A 24295-nucleotide genomic window follows, 5' to 3' on the forward strand; every position below is an offset into this window, starting at 1 on the left:
GTTGTGGTTGTCTTTTGACTACCAATATAAAGGGGTGATACAGTAGTTATATGAATTGATAGCCAAAAGAAACTTAAATACATCCCCTACCCTTTAAAGGAAGCAAACTGCTTCCATTTTTTCTTCTCTGCCTCTCTTCCCCATCCCCTCCCCACCATTTTTTGTGCCTGATCCCTCTCCTGAAAATGCCTCCTTTCACTGTGTTCTCTCTTCTCCACTTCCCCCTTTTTGTATGTGCTGTCTGTCTCTCCTGTCACCACTGCTACCAGAACAGCTTTATCGTCACAAGGGAGAGGAAGGAGAATTTTTTGGCTCTTCTTGGGCTGCTGTTATTGCATGTGAAGGAAGGAAGAGGAGTAGTTAAACATACTTATAGGGGGGCAATCACCTCCACACCCACTCTGACACTAGAGCATGAGTCAGGGTGTATGGGCTTAGACACTGCCACCATTAATAGTGCAAAAACATAGTAGGAAATAGGGTACATCATGCTGAAGGGGAGGCTCAGCTCCACCTCAGTTAGGCTTTTTAGCTAATTAGGCTCTGGGTCAGCTCTGTCCCTAATGTTCTAATTGTCCAATTAAATAGCCAAAGAAGCCAAACCATCTTGCCCAGCAGTACAGAAGGGCTCTCCATCATCCCCTAAGAATTACACTGTGATGCCCTACTGCCAATTTAACATCCTGCTACTCGCAAAGCATACATTCCATCCACAAACTTGTATCAAACAGATCAACATGTACTATTTAAACTTCAGTTTTCAGTTTGAAAATAGAAAATATGTCTCAAAAAATACTTGCAGTGATTGAGAAAAATAATGAGGATTCTGGATTTATCCTAATTTCTAGTGAAGATTTGTTCATTTCACAAACCCACCACACAATCTGGCATGAAGGGCAGACTCGCCTCAAGTGGGGCCCAGGAGCATTTGATGTTAGGAATGTGGTCCATTGACAGAACTGAGTGGTGAAGATTACACATTACTCATCTGCATTATACCTGATTCCAGACAGTACTATTGGTAGTCCTGATTCTTGTGAATATTCAATTCATTCAAGCAAATTAAAACAGAATTAAAAATGTAGCCAACATTACCATTCTCCAGCATTAATCTAGTCAAGACAGGAGAGGATCTGTGCCTGTGCTATCACACAAGAGCAAGAATCTCTAACTCCTTGAATACGTCAGAGAGGTGGCTAATTTTTGAGCTGTGCAGGATTGTCTAATAATCCTCCCCCTTTTCAAGTTCAACTGCTCAACAGCCAAGTCAAAAGAGTGAAGCATGTTGGATATTCAAGATAAAGTGGACCTTGTACCAGTAAACTTTTCACTGCTGGAAGTCCGAATGGATTGACTACTGATGTATTCACTCAGCTTGACCCTAAATATGTAGGGCATTGACATCGTTAAAAGATTTAATGATGTGGCTTCATTTGCTTTTTGGGAGACACTGAAACCCAAGCTTCTGCACATAAAAGGTCAAAGATATTTATAAATGAATAAGAAAGTAAAAAGGAACCAACAACCTTCAAAAATGTGGAAATATGAAAATGGAGGAATACACTTGAGACAAAAAAGTAAATACTGATACTCCCCAAATCTACAACCTAACCTGTGAGGTAGCTGAAGAACAAGGCCTTTGATGAAACTAGAGAAGAGAGACTCCAACACATTTGCATGGAATTAATATTCCACTGAGCAATACCATACAAAAAGGACTTACAGACCCTTTGTATTTTTCCAGAATAGATGTCCTCCTAGATTTCAACAAAAATGTTGAGAACTGTCATGTTAGAAGGGCTCGGTACACAAGATTCCATAAGTGTGAATATCAATGATTCAGAGACAGATGTTCCTGCGAGATGCAGAAACCATAGTCTGTAGAGGCAGTTTCGGGTGATGAGGATCAACAATCTTTTGTCTTTACTGGGGAAGGTAGCAAAGTCTCTCTGCAGGCCAGCCCATGTGAATAATATAATAATAAATGGAGATATACCTATCTCATAGAACTGGAAGGGACCCTGAAAGGTCATCGAGTCCAGCCCCCTGCCTTCCCTAGCAGGACCAAGTACTGATTTTGCCCCAGATCCCTAAGTGGCCCCCTCAAGGACTGAACTCACAACCCTGGGTTTAGCAGGCCAATGCTCAAACCACTGAGCTATCCTGCCCCCCAAGATTGGAAAGCAGTTGTCCAATCTTGCTGTTGTCAAGAGTCTGGAACAAAAGTAAAAGTTCAGAACTTTCATATTTGATCAAATTTGCAAACAAATCTGTTTGTGGAAGGAAGCACATCTGGATCAGGTAAATGAAGGTATTCTAAGTTTCCAATCTCGTGAGGAGAGTTCCTTCTAACTCTGCCAATCTGTTTGCCAGTTCAGCTTTGCTGGATCTCATATACTGCTAGACATATAGGATTTTGAGACCTTTTCATTTAACTTTCTGCTTCTAGTGCCATCCTTACAGTAGACCAATTACTACCTTCTATATACATAGTGGATATTCTAGCAGGGATTTTGCAAAGAAGTGATCTGGCACCAATGGAGTACTCAGCGCTAAAGGACAGTTGGTTGAATCTGTTCTGAAATGGTCTGCAGAAACAAAGTTCAAAATTTGGATCTACTGACTCTGGAATAACATTGAAGGAGCATTATCTTATTAAGTTTCTGATGCTCTTTCAAACAGTCTGAAGCCATCAAACAGAACTTGTATCAGACTGCCCCACTAAGTGTGAAAAGAGCCAATCTGAGGCACTAAGGACAATTTGAAAACTTTATCCTGCTAAACTCGGTAGTTTTTTTCTGATCAGACAGTATGTGCTTGGGAGGGATCTAGTCAGAACAGACTAGTGTCTCCAGGGATAGTTATATAAGCAACTTTGAAGCCTTTCTTATGCATCATCTTCAGGGCACTTCTCTTCAAATGAAGGGACACCGATTCTTCAATGTTTAAAGCAGGGTTAGGTTATCTCATCTAAGTTAAAAAGTATTTCCAGTTGTCTGAATCACATATTACCAAAGAAGAGAATGAGAGTTCACCCTTTTCAAGGGATGAAGTGCACCAGGAATGTCACCAATGATCCCAGGGAGAGAAACTGTAATCCATAGAAAATTTTTTGGAGGTAACTGGGGTTTCATGGCAGTAGGGTGAAATAGTAGTTCTCCATCAATGCTGCTGAAGGTTTTCTGGAGAGGACTTGCAACAATAGACCACAGTAATCCTAAAATGAGAGGGAGATGGTTCTGTTGAAGGGGGCAGGATGATCTTAGGCCTCCACATGGGGGATTTGGACTCAAAGAAGAAAAGTGAGAGGGGGACCCAAGTCTTTTAAGGAGAGCTCTCGCGTGTAGTACACTCCATGTTGGAGGCAGGGGGCTCAAATTCCCCATCCAAATGATAAAAAGACTGTAGAGATATAGAGATACCTCTGGCTTAGTCTCAGTACTGTGTAAGCCATGTGAATGGGAGGGAGTGAAAGCCCTGGCTAAGGCTAGCTTCCTGGAAGGGGTGTGACCAAAGTCCTTTAAACATGTCTGACATGAGGGTGAGGGACTCCAAAGAAGGTGAACAAGAGAAATTTTAATCTTTATCCCAGGTGCGGACTATGCTGAACCTCAATAAGGGTATGTCCTACTTAAGTCATCTTTTGCTGTGCTTTTGCTCCATGCACAGAAAAATCAGATGCACAATATAAAATGGAGAGTAACTGGCTAGGCAGTAGTACTGCAAAAAAGGATCCGGGGGTTATAGTGGGTCACAAATTGAATAAGAGTAAACAGTGTGATGCTGTTGCGAAAAAGGCAAATGCCATTCTGGGATGTAGTAACAGGAATGTTATATGTAAGACATGGGAGGTAATTGTTCTGCTCTATTTGGCACTGGTGAGTCCTCAGCTGGAGTACTGTTTCCAGTTTTGGGCACCATACTTCAAGAAAGATATGAATAAACTGCAGAGAGTCCAAAGGAGAGCAACGACAACGATAAGAGGTTTAGAAAACAGGACCTATGAGGAAAGATTGAAAGCATAGGGCATGTTTAGTCTAGAGAAGAAAAGGCCAAGGGAGGACATAACAGTCTTCAAATATGTAAAATATTGTTATAAAGCGGACAGTGATCATTTATTTTCCATGTCCACCCAGAATAGGCCACGTAATCAGCTTAGTTTGCAGCAAGGGAGATTTAGGTTGGATATTAGGAAAAACTTTAACTATGAGGATAATTAAGTACTAAAACAGGTTACTGAGGGAGGTTGCGGATTCCCCATCCTTGGAGGTTTTTAAGAACAGGTTGAACAAACACCTGTCAGGGTTGGTCCATGTATATTTAATCCTGCTCAGTGCCCGAGGATGGACTAGATGATCTCTTGAGGTCCCTTCTAGCCCTACATTTCTATGATTCTATGCATGTTGAGGTCTACTGCAGTATTAGCTTACTGCACTGCAGCCTTCATAGGAACCAGCTGGAGAGGTGCTGAGATGGGGAAGTGCAAGCTGCTAAAAAGAAAAACAACGCTGTGAAAAACAGCGGCTGCAGTCCGTCTGGTCAAGGCACAGCTGAAAGCAGCGCTAGGGACTGCTGCAGATGCAGAATATTGTCACACTGCTCTGAAATCAGGCCCAAATTGAGGAATTCCGGGATTTAAAGCTATTTCCTGGCAGAAAGGTACAGAGAATAATGAGAAAAGGGTCTCAGAAAGAGAGCAAAGGACTCTGCTGCTGCTGTCACCAATGAATTGGGGCAGACTGGTGAAACATAGCAGCAGAATGCTAGAGGAACAATTGGTAATGTGCAGCAGCTGCCTAGCAGAGGACACACACTGACAGTATATCGCATTTATTTGTAACATATTGTCAGCTGTTTTACTCGTTTAAATTGTAAGGGATATGAATACATGGCTGCTTTTCACACTGATTAGTAGGCTAGTCCTGAGATAGTAGGCATCAGGTACATTTTTCAAGCTCTGATCTTGAGTCACCTCAGGTGCATTGTAAAAGCAGGTTTTTAGATATCTAGCCTTCCATACAAAAATAATGAGGACTCAATCTGCAGCATAACACTACAACTGATGAAACACAATCTAGTCTACATAAAATCTAAACACGGAACCAAATAATATGAAAGTAAAGAAAAACATATAAAAATAGGCTATTAGTCCAAATGAGACGTGTCCTGATTGGAACTGCCTCGGCAAATCAAGCATAGTTGACCACAAGATGCTTTGCGGGGAGGAGGGTAGAGGTTGCTTCAGTAAGCAGAATCATATTTTAATTGAAACCAAGAAAAAAATGCTCTTGGCAGAATAACAGACTGACCAGAAAAAGTAAGCTGAAGTTTTCAAAATAATTCACCTGGACCTGTAGTAGGTCAACCAGTAAGTTAGAACAAGCTACATCTGTGAAAGAAGATATCCCCAAAATAAGATTATCTTTGACAGAAGCCATGATAATACACACCACATACTTGTGTAAATTAGTATATCTCCTGACATAAAACATTGTGATTTTTAACATAAAACAGCAGTCTTCTTCCTGGGATTCAAAACTTTTATTTAATAAGATTTTTAGCACCGTCTTTGAAAATATAGTTAAAATCACTCAATAAAGACAGAGGTCCAATTATAAAAAGGTAACATAAAAGGTGTAACTTAAATGATCCAAAGCTAAAAGAAATGCAGAGTTAAGGTGTTCATTGTGCTTGATAGCGATTCCCCAAATTCATCGCCTCGAACAAGGCATTTGAATGTGGGGCTCCACAGGACAGACTGCACGGATATGTATACCAAGAAAAAAAGAAAAAGAAAGGACTTGAAAAAACAACCTCAGAATAGTTGCTCCATCCTAGAGCTTCTTTCTCTTTTGATACAATGCTCAGCAACTGCTTGCAGAACACAGCATTTCTCGCATGCGGCCACCAGAGGCTTTTCTTGCAGCCACAGACACCTGGGCAGTGATTTGGGGGGGGAGGGCAAACCATTGGCCCCTACCCTGGGTCTGCAAGTAGGGGTTGGGCCTTGCACCCCTCTGGAGCCACAACGCTGGAAGAGCAGACAGCCGGTGTGAGTTCCCCACCTTCCCATGTGTGGTGGGCTCAGGCTTCCAGCTTCAGCCCGGGGTGGCGGGCGGCAAGCTTCAGCCATGTGGCGGCAGGCTCCGGCCACTGTGCTTCAGGCTCACCACCCCCCTCATCGCCTCTGGCCCCTGCTGCCTTCCCCAGTCCCTGACCCATCCATCCGATCACCCCTAGCCCCCAATGCCTCCCTACCCACCTCCCCATCCAAGGCTTACTTTGTCTCCCAGCTTGCCAGGGCTGAGTAAGTAAGTCTGCTGTGAAAACTGATATTTGTATGTTTGTTAATACCACTTTTCACTGCCTCCCAGCTAGCTAACAAGTCTGCTGCTGAGCAAAGTGATATTAACAAACGGCAGTGAAAAGTGATTTAACAAACATACAAATATCACTTTTCACAGATGCAGACTTACTAGCTAGTAATTCTATTAAAAAAAAAAAACAGAAGCCAAAAAAGCAAAAGAAACAACAACAAAAAAGACAAGAACATGCAAAGCACCTTATTTGTGTTTCTATTCTGGTTAGGTCTTCTAAAGAATAGAGACAACTGCACATTGTTATTATTATTGAGTCTGCAAAAAAAAAACCTACATAGATAAATTACAATGATTTGGACAGATATGTGTGCATATTTATTTGTTTTTCCTAAAGTTAATTAAGTTTTTCGGAAAAATTGTCATATTGGCCACCAGCAAGAGTTGGTGACCGCACTCGAAGGCCACCAAAAAATTTGTTGTGAGAACCCCCTTCTAGAGCCACTGAACCATGTTGATTTGTTTCAAAAACTGCTACTCAGACAAACCCTACTACAGCACTTCAGAACAGTTAGTTTCAGTGTGCCTCACATACCTTTTTCCAAAGACTCCTGGTACCTGCAGGAGATCTAAGGATATATCTACACTACAGCTAGGAACGAGCCTTCCACTTGGGTAAATGGACTTGCTAAAAATAGCAGTGTGGACATTGTGGCTCAGGCAGCATCTTGGGCTCTCAAGCCCACCCCAACCCCCCGACTCAGAATGTAAAAGGTACTTACCTGAAAATGTCTTGAAAGCAAAATGTCGTTGCCTTTGCCTATTTAGAACAACCACCACCATATTTTGGCAGTGGGTAGAAAAGAAATGTGTCCTGATAATGTAACCTGATCGCCACTGCCAAGTTGACCCATTCTGCACAAAATGACCCTAACAAGTTCACTATAAACAAAATATCCAGAGTTGTAAAGAAGCTTACGAGAAATAAGGTGGAAGGAATCTGAAGGATGCTGTGAAAATCCTGCAGAACTGTTAAAAAGTTCTTGGCCAGCTATTATTTTATGGTTGCAGATACTGTTCAATATCATCCGGAGAGCAGAGTCAGTCCCATACGACGGGCAAAAAAGTGATATTCTACCATTTTGGAAACATAAAGGCAGCAATTGAGACTGCTGTAATTATTGTTGCATTACTCTTCTCTCCACCCCAGGGAAAGTTTTTGCTTCTGTCTCGTTGGCCCAAACCGCTGATATCTTAAGCAATAAGACAAGACCACAACAAGCTGGTTTCATTCCCCGCTGTTCAACGACGGAAGGAGCAAATTTTCACAGCTTATTCAGAAGGCACAAGAAGTCAAGTGCCCCATTCACATTACATTTGTGGATATCAAGGCATTTGATTCTGTTGACAGGGTATCGCTTTGGCTGATCTTGAAATTCGCAGGCATCCCTGATAAGCTCTGTAGAATGTTTCATCTTCTACATGACGACTCCTCAAGCTTCATTCTTGTAAATCAGAAAAGAACTGCCTTCTTCCAAAATTAGGTTGGATGTTCAGCAAGGACACGTTACTACCCCAAAATTCTTCAGTGCCGTCATAGATTACATGCTTGACCAGACAATAAGTAAATGCAGGTTAGGCATATGTCTTGATGATAAGAACCTTACCATCAACAATTTTGCCAACAATAGAGCACTAGCTGTCAAATCAACAGACGATCTGGTTGTGGCTCTTAAATCTCTGGAAAACTCAGCAGCCAAAGTCGGCCTGAAAATTAATTGGGGTAAACCCAAAATTCTTCCAATTTCGAATATGCTGTGGCCTTTAGCATATAAATGACCACCCATCTGGGATTATCAGTGATTTCACCAACATTGTCTGTGTTGTTGATAATACAAGCAGTGTCAAGAAAGAACGTGAAGCCTGCACTTCAAAAGCTCATCAGTAATAGGGCACTTTATTAAGAATGTCTTTCATGAACCAAACACCCTGATAAGTACAGAGACAAAGCTGAGGATAAATAAAGCTTCTGTGGTCAGTATTCTGACCCGTGGGACTGAAACATGGTGCTTCTCTATCCAGATTTTAAAAAAGTTGGACACCATTCAGATGAAGCATGTCCAAATGATCAAAAGGCATGAATTAAAGTCTAATGAAGAAATCCATTTTCTAACTAAACAGGTCGTGCTCTGTCATACAGTCTCCCAACACTCTCTAAGGTGGTATGGTCATCTGCTTCAAATGCCTACCATCTTCCCCGCGAGACTCATTTTCTACTTTGACCCAATAAAAGCAGGATGGAAAAGACCCCCAGAAGACCTAAAACACAATGGCTAGGCAGTGTCAACAGATCCCTGTCCCTCACAGCCATTCTATCCTGTTATGCACATATTTGACTCAGGACAGCACATCATGGAGTTGCATGATGTATTCTGTGGCCTGTACGCTGTCCAAATGACTGCATCAGAACTAACCTAACTCGATAATTAGGATGATAGTGACTACTCAGTGGAGTAGAACAGATACCCCAGAGGAAAGAATCAGCTTGTTTAACATCAGGGTAGAATGCAAGACCAAGCTCTTTTCTCACTTTGACTGGTGGTGGATGGGTGTATACATATGTTTTTCCTTTTATTCTTGTACAAATAAAGTTGGTTTTATTAAATAATTAACATGCACCTTGAGATACTAATTGGGTGCATTTCAGAAATCTTAGACATAAATTAATATGTGCAATATAGCCTTAGGAGAATTTGGGAGATTTTAATGATTGAATAAACAACTTGCGCAAAAGAAAAGAGAGGGGAAATATCTGGAAAAACTGATAACATAAATAAAAGAGGAAGGAAAATGACTATCTGCTCTCACATATCAAACGTGCATTCTTTAGGTTTCACACTGCTTTTTATTTATCTACCTACCTACCTACTGTAGAATAGAAGTTGTTGAAATTTTTTGTCAAAAAAATTAATGAAAAATGGCCCTTTTTAATGAAAATATTTATATACTTTTAAAAAATGTATTTCTAAATTTTCTGAGTTTCAAACAAAACATCAAAAAGTTTTGAGTTTTCATCATTTTCGTTTCCTCCCCTCCACCCCACCTTCTTCTCCATCTTTTTACAGAGGCAAAACTGCAAAAAGAAAAAACGGAGCGAAAAGGGGGGGAAGGATCCCACTCCAAAATGGAACATCTGCATATTTTTTTAAAATAACTTTCTGGGGGAAAATTATTTACCATTTATCAGGCAATTCTACTGTGAAACTTAATTAAATAATGTATTATGAACAGATGCAGGCACTAACTCCCTCTCACTGTGCATTCCAAATTTCAGCCAGGAATAAATGTAAAAATAGTGTGTATAATGGAAATTCTATCATATCTTTCTCAACTAGATGCCATGCTAATAAATCTCTCTTCAGGATTTCCCAAAATCAAAATCAAGATACAATTTGATTCAAGTTATAAAATGGCCTCAGAGCAGAAATACTCCCCCCATCCCCCATAATAGAAATACTCTGATAATGTTGCTTCTTAAAAATGCAACTCCACATTTTTGTTGGGTATTGTTTTAGACTAAGTTAAAGGTAAAAAAAGCTTTCAAGGAAACAAACACCTGAAGCTAGAAAATACAAGTGTGATGGTTCTTCCCACTATGTCCTATCTCCCACAACAATCTTTGGAAAAAGGTTTAGTGTTTTGTCCCCCAGCAGAAAATTCTGCTGAGTCCACTCGTGCAAACAGTACACCAAGGAAGCTTAACAAATTTTGGTGCAACATTTGGACATTCCCAGGCATGACGTCTATTCTTCGGGCTTGTCTACATGGAAAAGTTATACATAAGCCAAGGTGTGAATTTAAACAGATATAGTTATACCAGGACAACTCCTTGTGTTCTGGTTCCCATAGAAGAGTGCCTTTTTTCAGTTTAGCTTACACCAGCGGTTCTCAAACTGTGGGTCGCGACCCCATTTTAATGGGGTCATCAGGGCTGGCGTTAGACTTGCTGAAGCCCAACCCTCACCACCTGGGCCAAAGCCTGAGACCCGCTGCCCTTGGGCTTTGTCTTTGCCCCCCCAGCCCGCCCAGGACAGCAGGGCTCGGGCAGGCTCAGGCCCCCCTTCCGGGGTCGTGTAGCAATTTTTGTTGTCAGAAGGGGGTTGTGATGCAATGATGTGTGAGAACCCCTCGCTTACATTAATTCGAAGAGGGTTAAGGTAAACCAAAAAAAGTCACTTTTATTCTGGAATAAGTTATATCAGTATAACTATACCAGTATAATTACACAGGTATAACTGATAAAAACTGGTAAAAACCTTCCCTAATAAGCAACTTTTGCTGAAGCCTCATAAAAAAAAAAAAAAAAAAAAAGTACCAGCAGCAGATCACACTTGCACAACAAAAGACAAGTGGAGGTTTTAAATGAATCAATCACAAAATTCAGGTAGGAAAAACAAACAAACAAAAGCCTCCAGTCCAGTTCCATAGGCCATTCCGTGTCTTATTCTTGTGTCTGTGTTCTTATTTTGCCAGAACCACTCAGTCCAAACCCTAACTGTATGTACACTGGTGAGTAGGAAAGTTAAGACTGGTATAGGAACCTTACCTAGGCCAAAATTTACACCAGCAGAGGGTTTGTATTTAAATTCTCAATTAGAATTTTTTTACAGGAGGAAATAGGGAAATATTCCTGCAATTCTTTAGGCTAACAAAAAGAGAGATGGCAAAATGACCTAATAATGCTTTAAAAACTGTAAGTGCTTAACATGTTGTATTTTTATCCTTTGTATTAATAAAACAATACTAACAGCAGAACCCTCCTCAGAACTTAAGAAAAGTAGCACTCATGGTAATAAATTATAGTTGTTGAGTTTTGAATTGCAAAGAAAGTTACCAAACATAAATCAACACACAGAAAAAAAGTTGACAAATCATGAAATTAGAGAATTCTAACTGTACCGTATGACTGGAAGCCTCTTAAAACTCAGATCATCCAGCATATGCCCCTGTGAATAACTATGTTGCTGAACTTGTGCCAATATAGGCCCTGATCCTGCAAAGATGTACCTATATGCTTAACTTTGTGCACTGTGAATAGCCCCATTAAAATGTGGGACTCCTCACAGCGGGACTATTTATAGTGCATGTGTGAAAATCTTTAGAGGTTTGGAGCCATCGTCTAGAACTTTCTGCTTTTTCTAAATTCTATATTAGTTGACCATTTATCATAATCATACTGTAACATATCTAGAACATATTCAATACTGAACACAAGTCTCAAAAAGCTTTCCATATTACTTCAGCAACAAAGCAAGTTAAAAACCACAAACCAGTGAGGCAACCACATTTTAGCCATTCAAAAAGTCATGGATGAAAATAAAATATGCAACATTTGTTTACTTTCTGAACTGGAAAGATCCATGAATCTTGTGACACTGTATTGTCAGCTTCTCTACAACATTAATAAACGCAATATTTCAAAAACCCATTAGAATTTCTACTACTGTACAGTTGAAATGAATAGAATACATATGGTATCTGTGTCCTTACACTGTGAAACTTAAACATTAAGAAGTCTTAGCTCTAGCTTTAGCTTTACTATAGGTGGGATAGCAGCACTGCTTATATTTAAGATTGCCTGACACTTCTCTGTTTTCAGTTGCTTATATCTTTGCCAAACTTCAGCTGTTTTGGCTGAAATTTTCCATGCCAGATGTCTGCCATGGGCTGAATTTTTGTTTTGTTTTGTTTTTTTGTTTGTTTGGGTTTTTTTTTTTTTTAAATATTTCAGCCAAAACAGTTCAGCAGTTTCTGAGAGCAAGGCCAGAGAAAAAAATACACCATTGTATTTGCCCATGTTCTTTTGCCCATATTAAAAAATTCTAGTGACCTTTTCTTTGAAAAGCTCTAATGCCCCCGTCCTTTGGAGAAGGAACTTGGAATTTGGCAAGGGATGGCTTTTGTATCAGGGATGTGCCTTTTCTGCCCCCATGTCAGGGCCCATCCGCAGGTGGCTTGTGTGCATTCATCAGTTACCAAGTTGCAGTCAGGAGATGGGTAGCCAGGTTGGGGTTGGGCCAGGTTCAGGCACCAGGCAAAAAGCAGAGTTGGGGATGAACCAGGGTCAGAAGTTGGAGACTAGGGTCCACAGCAAGGCAAGGTCTGGAGCAGAAGCAAGGAGGCAGTCTGCATTGCTGCTCAGGCTGCTCCCCATGATGGCTTCCTAGTTTATATACCAGCAATCAGTGGACTGATGGGGGCAGCCACACAGGCCCTGTTGGGTGGTACTTCCTGCAGTGTCTAGCTTCAGAGTGTCCTCCAGCAGAAATCCAGCCTAAGCTTCCCATTGCAATGAGGAAGTGTCAGCAGCCCAGAACCTCATGGTCCCATGTTCTAGTCCTGCAGGTTCTTATACCCCATGAAAATCCACACAAATTTGGCCAAATTATCATCCTCTGGAAAAATTCAGTTGGCACATGCTCAACAGACTTCTGTCTGCACTGGGACTGTCTGAGCAAGGACACTGGGATTGGGAGATGGGGATAGAAACAGCAAGTGGGGGTAAGAATGAGACCAGATGAGAACCCTGGCCTCTGCTCTTTACACTGTTTCCTAAGAATACAAAATTCATGGTCTCAATCCTGATCCTCAAGGCCATCCACAGCCTGGGCCCAGGATACCTAGAAGAGCCCCTCTAAATTTCTGGAGTGAGGACCACAGCTGACAGCTCCACTCCTCAGGCACAACAGAACTGCAATTGTCTACAGTAAAGGTACAGCTTGCATGGGCAGGAGAAAGAGCTATCTCAGGGGCCCATCCAAGATTGTGGAATAAATTCCCACAGTAACTAAGAGTGACCATAAACCTCACTATTACCACTGAAAGCACAAGGAAAAAGTTATTTGACTTTGCTTGTATTAATGTAAACACACAGTACAGTGTACATATATTAAAATAAAATAGAAATTAAAAATTCCTGTACAACACTCCCCTGGAGAGAGGAAGAGAGAAATACAAGTGACAGTTACTAATCATGATGTTTAATGCACTTCTGGAAGGTGCTCAGACACTATGATGATGAGAGCTGTATAAGAACCTCAAGAGGAGAGAACAGTAAAGGTGACATTGAAATGAGTATCAGCCCTAGAGGTATCTCAGGCAATATTCCATTATGATAACCCCTTCTGATTTTTTATGCATAATGAACAACAGGGGGCAGAGAACCTTGCAACACTTCATAGAGAAGAGTGTTGAGTAATGATGAGAAAATGTCTATCACCACATTTTGAAATCTCTCTTCCAGTTATGGAACTCAGTGACTTAAGAACAATTCTGCTCAGCACAGTCAGGAATAGCTGCCTGGCCACCAATACCATGCTATCAACTGTATCAAAGGCTGCTGTCAGTATCTAACATTATCAGCAAGGATCATTAGAGCATTCAGCAAGTTGATCAGAACATGTCAGTATTACAAGACAGTCTGAACACAGACTGAAAGAAATAAAATAACTAATCAACCGCAGACTGGTGGGAACAGAACACCCAAGTCATGCCTTTCTCAAAAATCTTTCCCAAACATGAAAAATTAGAAATCAGGCAAAACTGCCAGAACAATACAGATTTTTTTTTAAATTAAGGCCCACACCTTCATACACTTAAGCACAGTCAAGACCTTATTAACTTAAACAGAGTCACTGACATTTATTAGCAGCAAGCCCATCGCTAACCCACTGGCAGCCAAAGAGGTACATGACATTTGTGGTCAGAATAAACCCACTGAGAACCATTCTGATCTTGGAATCTGAAACTCAGCCAGGACAGACCGGGTACAGACATCTTGTTCAGCTTAGATATTGATACCACAGTCATAAACCAATCTTTTCTAACCTGGTTGAACTACTGTCCAAAGAATGAGGGGAAAGTGTTAAGAGCAAACAACTGCTGAATCCATTATGGGTCACTGGCATACAGTATTCACCAGACTACCAACAACCCAAACTAGTTCTGCCAGATAATTCCTCACTCTAGTCTAGACTAAGAGAACTTTAAGAAAAAGAAAAACCTATTGGCCTCCACCACAGATTTCCAGTGGGTTGGCTTTCACCAGGACTTCAGTCTTGTCCCTGACTTTTTAATTATTCAAGCCTATTATTAAATCAAGCCAAACGGATGACACAAAAAGGGAGGATGTCTTGGAGCCATTTCATGAATGGCAATGGGAAACACGGTTATACCAATCCATTAACCCACTGCAGAAATGACTCGATAGCAATTCAGGCGAGAACACTCTAACAGTTCTCTGGAACAGGCACTTTTCTGGGGAAGGACCACTGAAACTGAGCCTTGACCTTAGTGGCACTGGTACCCTGATCCCTGTCTGAACTAATTAAGTGTCAGAATACAGTAGAACAGACATTTGGACTGATCCAAAAACAAGGCAAAAGTATGTTTCCATCTCTGTGTGTACTCCCTGTACTTATCAGGGACAAACTGATGAAAGACACTGGTTCCATGAATTCACAGCCAATAATTAAGAACTATCATCTGCACTGACTTGGAAACCTCCTAGCACCAACAGCCAAGAGGACTCCACCACCAAGCCAGATTTGGTGTAATACGGTCACTGCAACCAACATCACAAAAAAGGCAGGAAGCTACGGGTTTGTCTACACTACTGGCCGGATCGACGGGCAGTGATCGATCCAGCGGGGGTCGATTTATTGTGTCTAGTATAGACGCAATAAATCGACCACCGATCACTCTAGCATCGACGCCAGTACTCCACTTCAATGAGAAGCGCAAGGGGAATCGACGGGAGGGCGTCTCCCATCGACACACCACAGTGAAGACATCGTGGTAAGTAGATCTAAGTACGTTGACTTCAGCTACGTTATTCACGTAGCTGAAACTGCGTAACTTAGATCGATCCCCCCCGTAGTGTAGACCAGCCCTACATTCTGGTTTAATATATACACCCTGACTAATGTCCCACAGTCACATTCAACACATGCTATAGCTTCTATATGGTGTTCAGGGCCTACCTAGAGTGTAATGCAGTTATTCCAGATATTAATTCCATAACGCATATAACGGCTGACCACCTAATAATGGTTAGTGTAATGTATAATATTCATAAAAACTGTATATGCCTTTCCCTTACCCTTTGTATGTTGCTTGTCTTCTCAGATGCCAAGCTCTCAGGACACAGACTATTTCCCTGTGCTGGTGGGTATAAATAAGCATGTGGACATTGTCCAGCACACTGTACTACCAGATTACAAATAAGAAGTAACAAAATAATAAGGCTGTCTAGGAGTCACAAATAAGGCATTTATCCAAAGAGTCTGAAAGAGATAATCCTGATTATCTTGCAAAAAAAGGCATTTTGGGGACACCTTTCCACCTGGGAATTCAAAAAATTTGCTACTTGGCCAAAGGATTGCCATCCTCCCCAAGACAAACAATGCAGACAAAAAACACTCTCATCACACTCTCAAGATTAAATAATTTGCTTTTAGGTTAAACTCAAACCCTTCAAGTTGTAAAAGTACTAAATACAATCTTACCTGAGCTGTTTGGTGATGCTGTTTCAAAACTCAACTTATCAGAAGGTCAGAGGTTCAGATTTTCAATGCTGGCTGTCAGCCAGACTGAATATAAAATACCTTCCAGGCACCATAGTGCATCATCCCCACCACATAAGATGACGAGCTCCTAGTGCTGCCCCCTGCATGCTTCTCCCATGCTGAATGCAAACACTGTTTAATTGTTTAATTAGTGTAGACCTTGAATGATACCACATTGCATAAAATGCACTGAAGATTCATGTCAGTCAACTAATTTGAGCTAGAAATACATTTTAATTTATTTAGTTCTTTGGATAAATCATCAACTTGTATATAAATACCAAGTCTGATGGGGTGTACATAGACCCTGCACGGATGAGGAAGGTCCGAGATAGGCCCTAGGGCAGCCTGGGCTAGCCCCCCCCGCCAAGGCCCTGTCAATCTTGTATGATAGGGAGGAGGCTTTTAAAAGGGAGGAAACGGCAGCCAGCTATTGTGGAGATGAGGAGGGAATTGCCCTAAGCAGCAGACTGCAGGAGTGACTCCTAAAGTCACAGAGGGAACTCCCAGCCAGGAGACCTTCACCCTGACCCTACTGAGAGCGCAGCGAACTCCCATGGTAAGCCAGACAGACTAAGCCTGACTCAGAAGCCCAGCCAGGGAAATTTCTCAAAACTCACTATGCAGGTGCTGGATCATTGGCAGCACTGTGGACTTTTCCCCACCTCACTTTTTGAGAGGCCCTGGGAATGGGGGTACCCTCAAATTTGTTGGGGTTTGTGACTTTTCTTTCGATCCCCCATCCGCAGAGACTTAAGAAGGCTCACAAAGGACAGCCCTTCCACCCCTCCTTGCAAGTAGTAAGGAACCAGGGCCTCTGCTGGAACCACCCAGTGAAAATAACTGGGTGCGGTCAGGTTCTCCTACCATCTGTGGGAGGAACCACAGGGGACTCTATTACAGCAAGTTTTAATTCTAAAAATAAGACCTTTTGACCACAATACTGATTATGGGTTGGTGGCATCTGCACCATAAGTAAGGTTCAGACTTGTTTTCCATCATAAGCCTTACTTTACCCCCAAAACAACCATAAAAGTCCTTTCAACTTCAAATATGATATACGTGGTCTGTGGCATTAACATAATTTTTTTAAAAATTAAATTAAAGGTAATTTAGACAACCCATTTTAAAGGTATTACAGGAGATTATGAAGTTTGCATGGGAGAAGGAGAAACCATATGGTTTTCACGAGGTCCACAAACAATTACCTAGTTTCCTCATGGCCTCCACACACCAACAGCATCCCTACCACATATGCACCCCTGCAACCCATCTGCTGCCCCAATGAAGATTCACACAGGACTAAAATTGGCAGGCTTGGCTTCTTATGCAAGGCCTAACCACCATTTTCTCCTAGAGGAAAGGTGACAACCTACCCTCTTATATAAATATATTAACAATCTCAAACAAAAATTGACTCAATACACACACACTGGATTCTGACAAAGTGGAATGAGATCACATGCAGGTTGAAGGCCAATACTCCTCACACACTTCTAGAAAACAAGCAAGTGGTAATGGCCCAAATTCATTCACAGATTTTGTTGCATTTGATTACAATGGGGACTAATCATCACTTCTGAATCTAATAAATCATGTCCATGAAATAAATAATCGCTTCACAGCAAGAAAAAACATTAGATTCTCTTTGCAAAATGAGTCAGCTAGGATATACCAAACTGCCAACCACCCTGAACAATTCTGTTACAGGGAATTTTATGGACATAATGGTAGACAAGAAAACTGCTTTTTTTCACATTCACTATACCTACCATGTGACTTTAGAAATGCTCCCTACAAATGTCCAATCTAAGAGCTTGACTTTTGCAATCCATCTCCCTTGTCACAGGCTCTCAAGATAGCAAGGTGACCTGTGTTAAGAACCATCATAACAACGATCAAGAGCAGATGACAATCAGAATATCATAGTAGGCCATCAACAGACAGGGCCACTGGCTGTAGCATATTTTCTCTTGGAGAACTCTGAAATCTATTTGGGTTCACTAGTGTCCCTGGTAGGATCTATGAAATCAGTCCTTCTTAACAGCAGCCACAAGCACATATTGTTCCAAAGGAACTGCCATGCTGGATCAGACCGATGCTCCATCTAGTCCAATATCCTAGCCCCAATAGCGGCCAACATCAGGCATTTCTCAGAAAGGTGCAGTAGATAGTTGTGCATAGTGTGTCCCATGAAGGTTTCATCCTAATCCCTAATGGTTAGACATTGTCTTAAATCCTGAAACATGAGGTTCTCTCTTTCTCTCTTACGAAAAGAGTATCAGAAAGCTGGGTAGTTTGTTACCCATATAAAACATTCAATCCCTCTTTGAAACTTGTTAAATTCTTGGCCTCAATGACACTCCGTATTTGTTTTTCCTAGGATCAGTATGTTGTAAGCAAAATCCATACATTTTACCATCCTATCACTGTGAAACTTGCAAAAGACAGCACAACGGCACGCAACGGCTGCTCTAGCCCCTCCCACATAACCTACAGATCTCAATCTTTCTCCAAGTAGCTTAGTAACAGCACCTCTTCCCCTATGATTTTTGAATATTTGCAGCACTCAATGAACAAAACCCTAGGCCAGTGATCTCCATGAGTTTGGGATAAAGAAAAGGAGGAGGAGGCAGTCTAGGGACACTGGCAAAAGCAGAAGAACGATGGGTCAGAGTCGGACCAGACAATCATACAGTATACTGGCAAATGAAGAGACAACATGTAACCCACTTACGATGTCTGTGGCAGAAACAGATCAGAGAGGGAAAGGGAATTGAGGATTACTAGGTACAGGAGTAAGTTTATACTTGTCTGGAACACACCAGAACTTTCTCACCCTCAACTTCAATTCTTGCAAAAATATAAATGTGTTTGACATTTCTGAAAAACAGCCATTTAGAAGCTGCAATTCTGATAGTGTAAAAAATGTTTGTCTTCTCTTTCTTAACTATTTAGTGAATGTACAACTACATCACATCTGCCAGCTAACAATCTTCTTCACTCCACCTCCTTCAATAATGTAACATTATCCAATCACAATGTTACTTTTGCTGTAAACTGTTCCATTTGACAATTTTTTTATATTCTATTTTGGGAAACATCAGTAGTAAAAAGTGAATACAGACATTGTGGAATATTACAAGAGCATTAAGATAATCTTTGCAATTTTTAAGAATGGGTATATTTTTACCCTATGTGTATGCAGCTTTGTTCTAAAATTGCATATAGCTTCCCACTTTAAAGAGTTTATCCATACAGTCATCACAACAACTTTATGCATTATTAAAATAACTTGCTATTGCAAGGAATTATTTTGTTTTACAGTCATTTTACATGCTTCTTGATTTTTCAGTGCTAAAGATATAGACAGTTTATACTTGATAGGCTGCTCACAAATTATATCCTTCTGCTGTTTGCAGGTTGGAGCTTCTGCCCACACAGATTTCATTTTATCATCAGACTATTTAATTCTGCACTTATAAAAATGTCATCCAAGCCATAAAAGAAGAATCAGACAGCACTGTCTTAAAAGTTTGCTGTACAAATTGTGACAAGATGCAGATACTGTAATACTAAACTGTCAATAAAAGCAGTTCAGAACACTAGCTCCAAAATCAGACCAATACATACAGGATATACAGTTAAACAACAATTTCCTACATTATTTTTCCAAAACTCAATAAAATGCTGAAGGCATATTTAAACCTAAATATATTTCATCACTAGTAAAAATTGCTACTTAATTATACTGTATTCCTGAACATAAGAAAAATCTGACAACAGTACCGGATTTACCATGGCGCCAATGGCACCATAGCGCTGGGCCCAAGCTCAGAAGGGGGCCCATAACACTCGCTTCCTTGGAGTAGCAGGGATCCAGCATGGGAGCTGAGAACCTAAGGGGCCCTGGGAGCTGTAGTTCCTTGGCCAGCTCCCTGCCTAGAGAGCCAGCCCTGGAGCAGGGAAGGAACTACATTTCCCCAGCATTCCCTTGGCCACTATCAACAGGAAAGGGAGGGGGAAAAAGTGGGGAAGCTGAGACCCCACGCACTGCAGCTTGCTGTGAATGGAGAGCTGGCTGCTAGAAGGGGGTGGCAGTATGAATGGGGAACAAGTATGCCCAAGGAGCAGAAGGCTTTGGCCCAGATATCCCCCTCAGAAGACTTCCCCAGACTGGATTAGGGATGCTGGTGTGACCTCGCCTGGCAGCCCCCAAAGAAGGAACTGGGTGAAATGAATGGACAGTGCACCTCTCTATCTGAAGCCTAGAAAGGGAGGTATGTGGACCCCATCAGGAGAAGTGAAAATGAAGAGTAAGGGAGGGGAGACTCTACTGGAGGACCTGGGCAGCTTTAGGTACAGTACCAGGCATGCAGGAGGATTTCCACATCTGAGCCATGGAAGCAGAAATTGATTTTTCCTTTCCAGATTTATCCAATATTAAGAAAGGGAATCTAGCACATGCCTTCTAGATTTGAACACTCTCAAAATTCAGGAGTGCTCAAGCTCAACTTGGGCAGCTGTTACTTCATTTCTCCCAAATCAAATATACTGATCCACTGTAATTTGCTGTAGAAAAAGTAGGATAAAATTGAGCAACAAATGCTGGGGTCTTCCCAGTGCTAGGACTGGAATTGCTACATTCAACAGCCATTGCCTTTTTTTTTTTTTTAGTTTTGTTTGTTTAAAAAGAAGACAGTAATATTGCATTGGCAAATTCCCCAAAGAAATGAATATGGATCCAGATATCCTCCAATCACACAAGCTGAAAATTGTTCCACTTGCCTACAGTTCTGTAACCATGCAGGAACCAGTCCTGTGCGTGTTCTGTGCACGTTCTGTGCACATCCAAAATTCCTACTTCGGAATTCAGAAGTGCCTTGCTTTTGTAACCATACTACCTGATATTTTCAGCCCTTGTAAGCTAAGCAGGTTTACATTTAGTAATTGGGCAGTAGGCCTCTCAGAAAAAGTTAGGTGCTGTAGGAGGTGTTGCTTATTCACTAGGTAATGTGAGACCTTCCTGTTACAATAGTAAACCAGTGCAGCATAGAATACACTTTGCTCCTAGAGTCTAGAATGGAGTCCTTTGTTTCTATACGCAGCCCATTAAAGACAATGAAAAGACTCCCACTCACTTCAACAGGCTTTGGACAGGACTGGTTATACACAGGGTAACTCCACTGTCTTCACAGGGTCCTGGTCCCACAGTGGAGGGGGGCCATGTGAGCTTGTTACAGAGCCGCTGCTCAGGGATGGGAACCTCCTGGCACTCCAGCCTCCAAAATCATTCAGGCTGCACTTTCTGCTTGACAATGTGCTAGCTGAGGGGTGCGTGGGAATTGGTGGCCTCTGCTGCAGGTGATGGGCATCTCAGGTACTTAAAGCCATGGCCTAGAGGAGGGAAGCACCTAACTCGAGTCTGCAGCTGCCATGGGCCCGCTGAGGATTTAGAACCCCTAGTGCCGCCATTGCAAGGTTCAAGCATGCTCAGCCTTGGAATTGTCACCCCTCCCTTGCTAGCAGCTGCAGCTCTCTAAGGCTGGCCTCTGGCAATTGGCCCCATGGCTGTAGCCAGAGAAGCTGCAGGTGGCTCTGTGACTACAGGGGGCCATTAAGCTAGGAGCGGATAAAGAAACTGGAATTAATCTCAAGGAACAGAGGTCACCTATAGGAAAGGAATGTCAAGGGGAACATAAGAATGGCCATACTGGGTCAGACCAAAGATCCATCAAGCCCAGTATCCTGTCCTCTGACAGTGGCCAATGGCAGGTGCCCCAAAGGGAATGAACAGACAGGTTATCATCAAGTGATCCATGCCCTGTCACCCAATCCGAGTTTCTGGCAAACAGAGGCTAGGGACACCATTCCTGCCCATCCTGGCTAATAGGTCCATCAATGGCTATCTTCCATGAATATATCTAGCTCCCTTTTGAACCCCGTTATAGTATTGGCCTTCACAACACCCTCTGGCAAGGAGTTCCAGAGGTTGACAATGCATTGTGTGAAAAAATACTTTCTTGTGTTTGTTTTAAACCTGCTACCTATTAATTTCATTTGATGGCCCCTTGTTCTTGTATTATGAGAAGGAGTAAATAACATTTCCTTATTTACTTTCTCTATATCACTCATGATTTTATAGACCTCTATCGTATCTCCCCTTAGTTGCCTCTTTTCCAAGCTGAAAAGTCCCAGTCTTATTAATCTCTCCTCATACGGAAGCCATTCCGTACCCCTAATCATTTTTGTTGCCCTTTTCTGAACCTCTTCCAATTCCAACTGGAACAGGGAAAGAGGAAGCAGATCAGGCTTGCAGGGGGAGAATAGCCCCAGCTGGCTAGGGAGCATGTCCAAGGTAGAAGGGAAACAAGCATAGGAAGAGGTGGTGGTGACCAAGTAGTAGACTAGCATGTAGATGGGAGCAGAGGGAGAAAGGCTGGTGACTTCAGGTTCCCAGGGGCTAAGTCCTCACTTTGGGGAAATGGTGTTTGCAAGTGGCTTGCTCAAATGGCAGGATGAGCGCTGAGAAAGGGATTTGTCAGAATTGATCAGGTATCCGCTGACTGTGAAACTTTATTGAGCTGAGACAAGAACCACATGCAGTGACTGCTGACATAGGGTGGTACTGGAGACATGGCTATAAAAGGTATGAATGAGGAAGGAGATAAATCTGTGGGGAGTTTCCCCTGACCACTGTGAAATTACTGCTTACTATGGACACTGGTAAACCCCCATGGATATACAGCTTAATGAGAAAAACTGGGGGCTGAGGGAGCTGTGTATGGCAATGCATATAGTCATGCAGAGGTGTGTGATCAAACTGAAAAATGTCTCCGAGATTCAGTACCAGGTATACTATGGCACTGCCACACCAGGCCCACACTCTGAGCCCACGACTACATGGGGGCCCACAAACATGTTTGGCACCAGGGCCCACAAAAGGTTAATCCGGCCCTGTCTGACAATATCCTAAGCATAAATGCTGAAAAAATAGGAATTTTGGAGCAAAAGTACTATCTGATTTTTTTTTAATAGATAATTCCAGACATTGTGTAGATTGGGTTACCAGAATCATTTCAATACATTAAAAATTTCATTAGAAATATGTGTATGTAGATTTATCACTCTGCATGATATACTTTTCAGTACATTTCCAAAGGAAGGTAAATCTTCTTTCTGCACATTTAAAAAAATATTTAAAAAAAAATCAAGACATACACCAAGCAATATGAGAAAATAATTTTAAGTTTTTCTGATATATTATTTGAACTGCTAACTACATATGAAAAAAAATCTCATTATACAATCTGTTCAAGATCATTTTTAATCACAAATCCTATTGTAATAGTCTTTGTATGTGTTATTTTATATTAATGTGTACTATATGTAAGAAAGATATGTTCAATCGGTATGTTAATTATTGCATGTGTAGCTTAAAGCATTGTTGCTAATATATAAAAGGACACTCTGCTATATAAATATGAAGATTAAAAAACCCTAAAAATAATTGAATGTTTAGAATGTATATATAGTACTAATGAGCTAAACAGATGGGATAGTGTTTTTAACTTCACTGAAAAGTACTAAAATAAAGTAACTGACAGAATCTGTGTAACTGAAGATAAATGTTGTGAAAAACTCTCTAAGAGTGCCCACTCCAGAGTTAATAGCTGGAGCCAATGGTTTGTGCCTTGCTGATAGTCCATGTCCTGTCAACAGTTAAATTTCTGCTCTTTAGGGACATCAAGCAATTTGTATGTGGGGATTCGCTATTTGTTCAAGGGTCTTTATCTGTATTTCAGTGTGTCCATGTGGAGACTCAGTATCTTCAGTGGGACTTCATTTGAGTATAAGCATCCACCTACACAGATCAGACTGCATGCTAAGGGCCTTAGTCTATTCTCCAATCACTATGTGGCAATTTGAGAAGGCAGCTTTCATTAAAAAGTCTAGTCAAATGAAAAACGTAACAATTTAGATGATTTCAACTGAAATAATTTAATTTGCTGCTTTAATTTTAGCCCTTCACTCAGTTTGAACAATACAAATAGACACATCAGTTTCACTTTCAGGTTCTCCTGAACAATGCTAACCAGCAAACATTGCAGGATAATGTTTAAACCCAAAGAGAAAACTTGTAATTTATTTATCTTTAATGTCACAAAAACATGTCTCTTAATATTAAAGGGGGAAGTTGCATTTTTTAAAACCAAAACTAAATTAAGCCTAATCTATCTGACAATATTTCTAACAAACTGGAATTAGGAGCCCATTCCTGCAAGCTACTCCAAGCATGCAGAGCCTAAGGGCTTTTCTACAAAGGGACACTCAAACTTGTGGACACAGTGC

General features: G+C 41.3%; 1 protein-coding gene across 1 annotated transcript in view; it reads right to left on the reverse strand.

The window, feature by feature from the left end:
- ZNF148 (zinc finger protein 148) overlaps window positions 1–24295 on the reverse strand; it is a 46864-nt gene that overhangs the window by 18764 nt on the left and 3805 nt on the right. The gene's annotated exons all lie outside the window — the stretch shown is intronic.

The sequence above is a fragment of the Emys orbicularis genome, chromosome 11, assembly GCF_028017835.1.
Source record: "Emys orbicularis isolate rEmyOrb1 chromosome 11, rEmyOrb1.hap1, whole genome shotgun sequence".
NCBI classification, from domain to species: Eukaryota; Metazoa; Chordata; order Testudines; family Emydidae; genus Emys; species Emys orbicularis.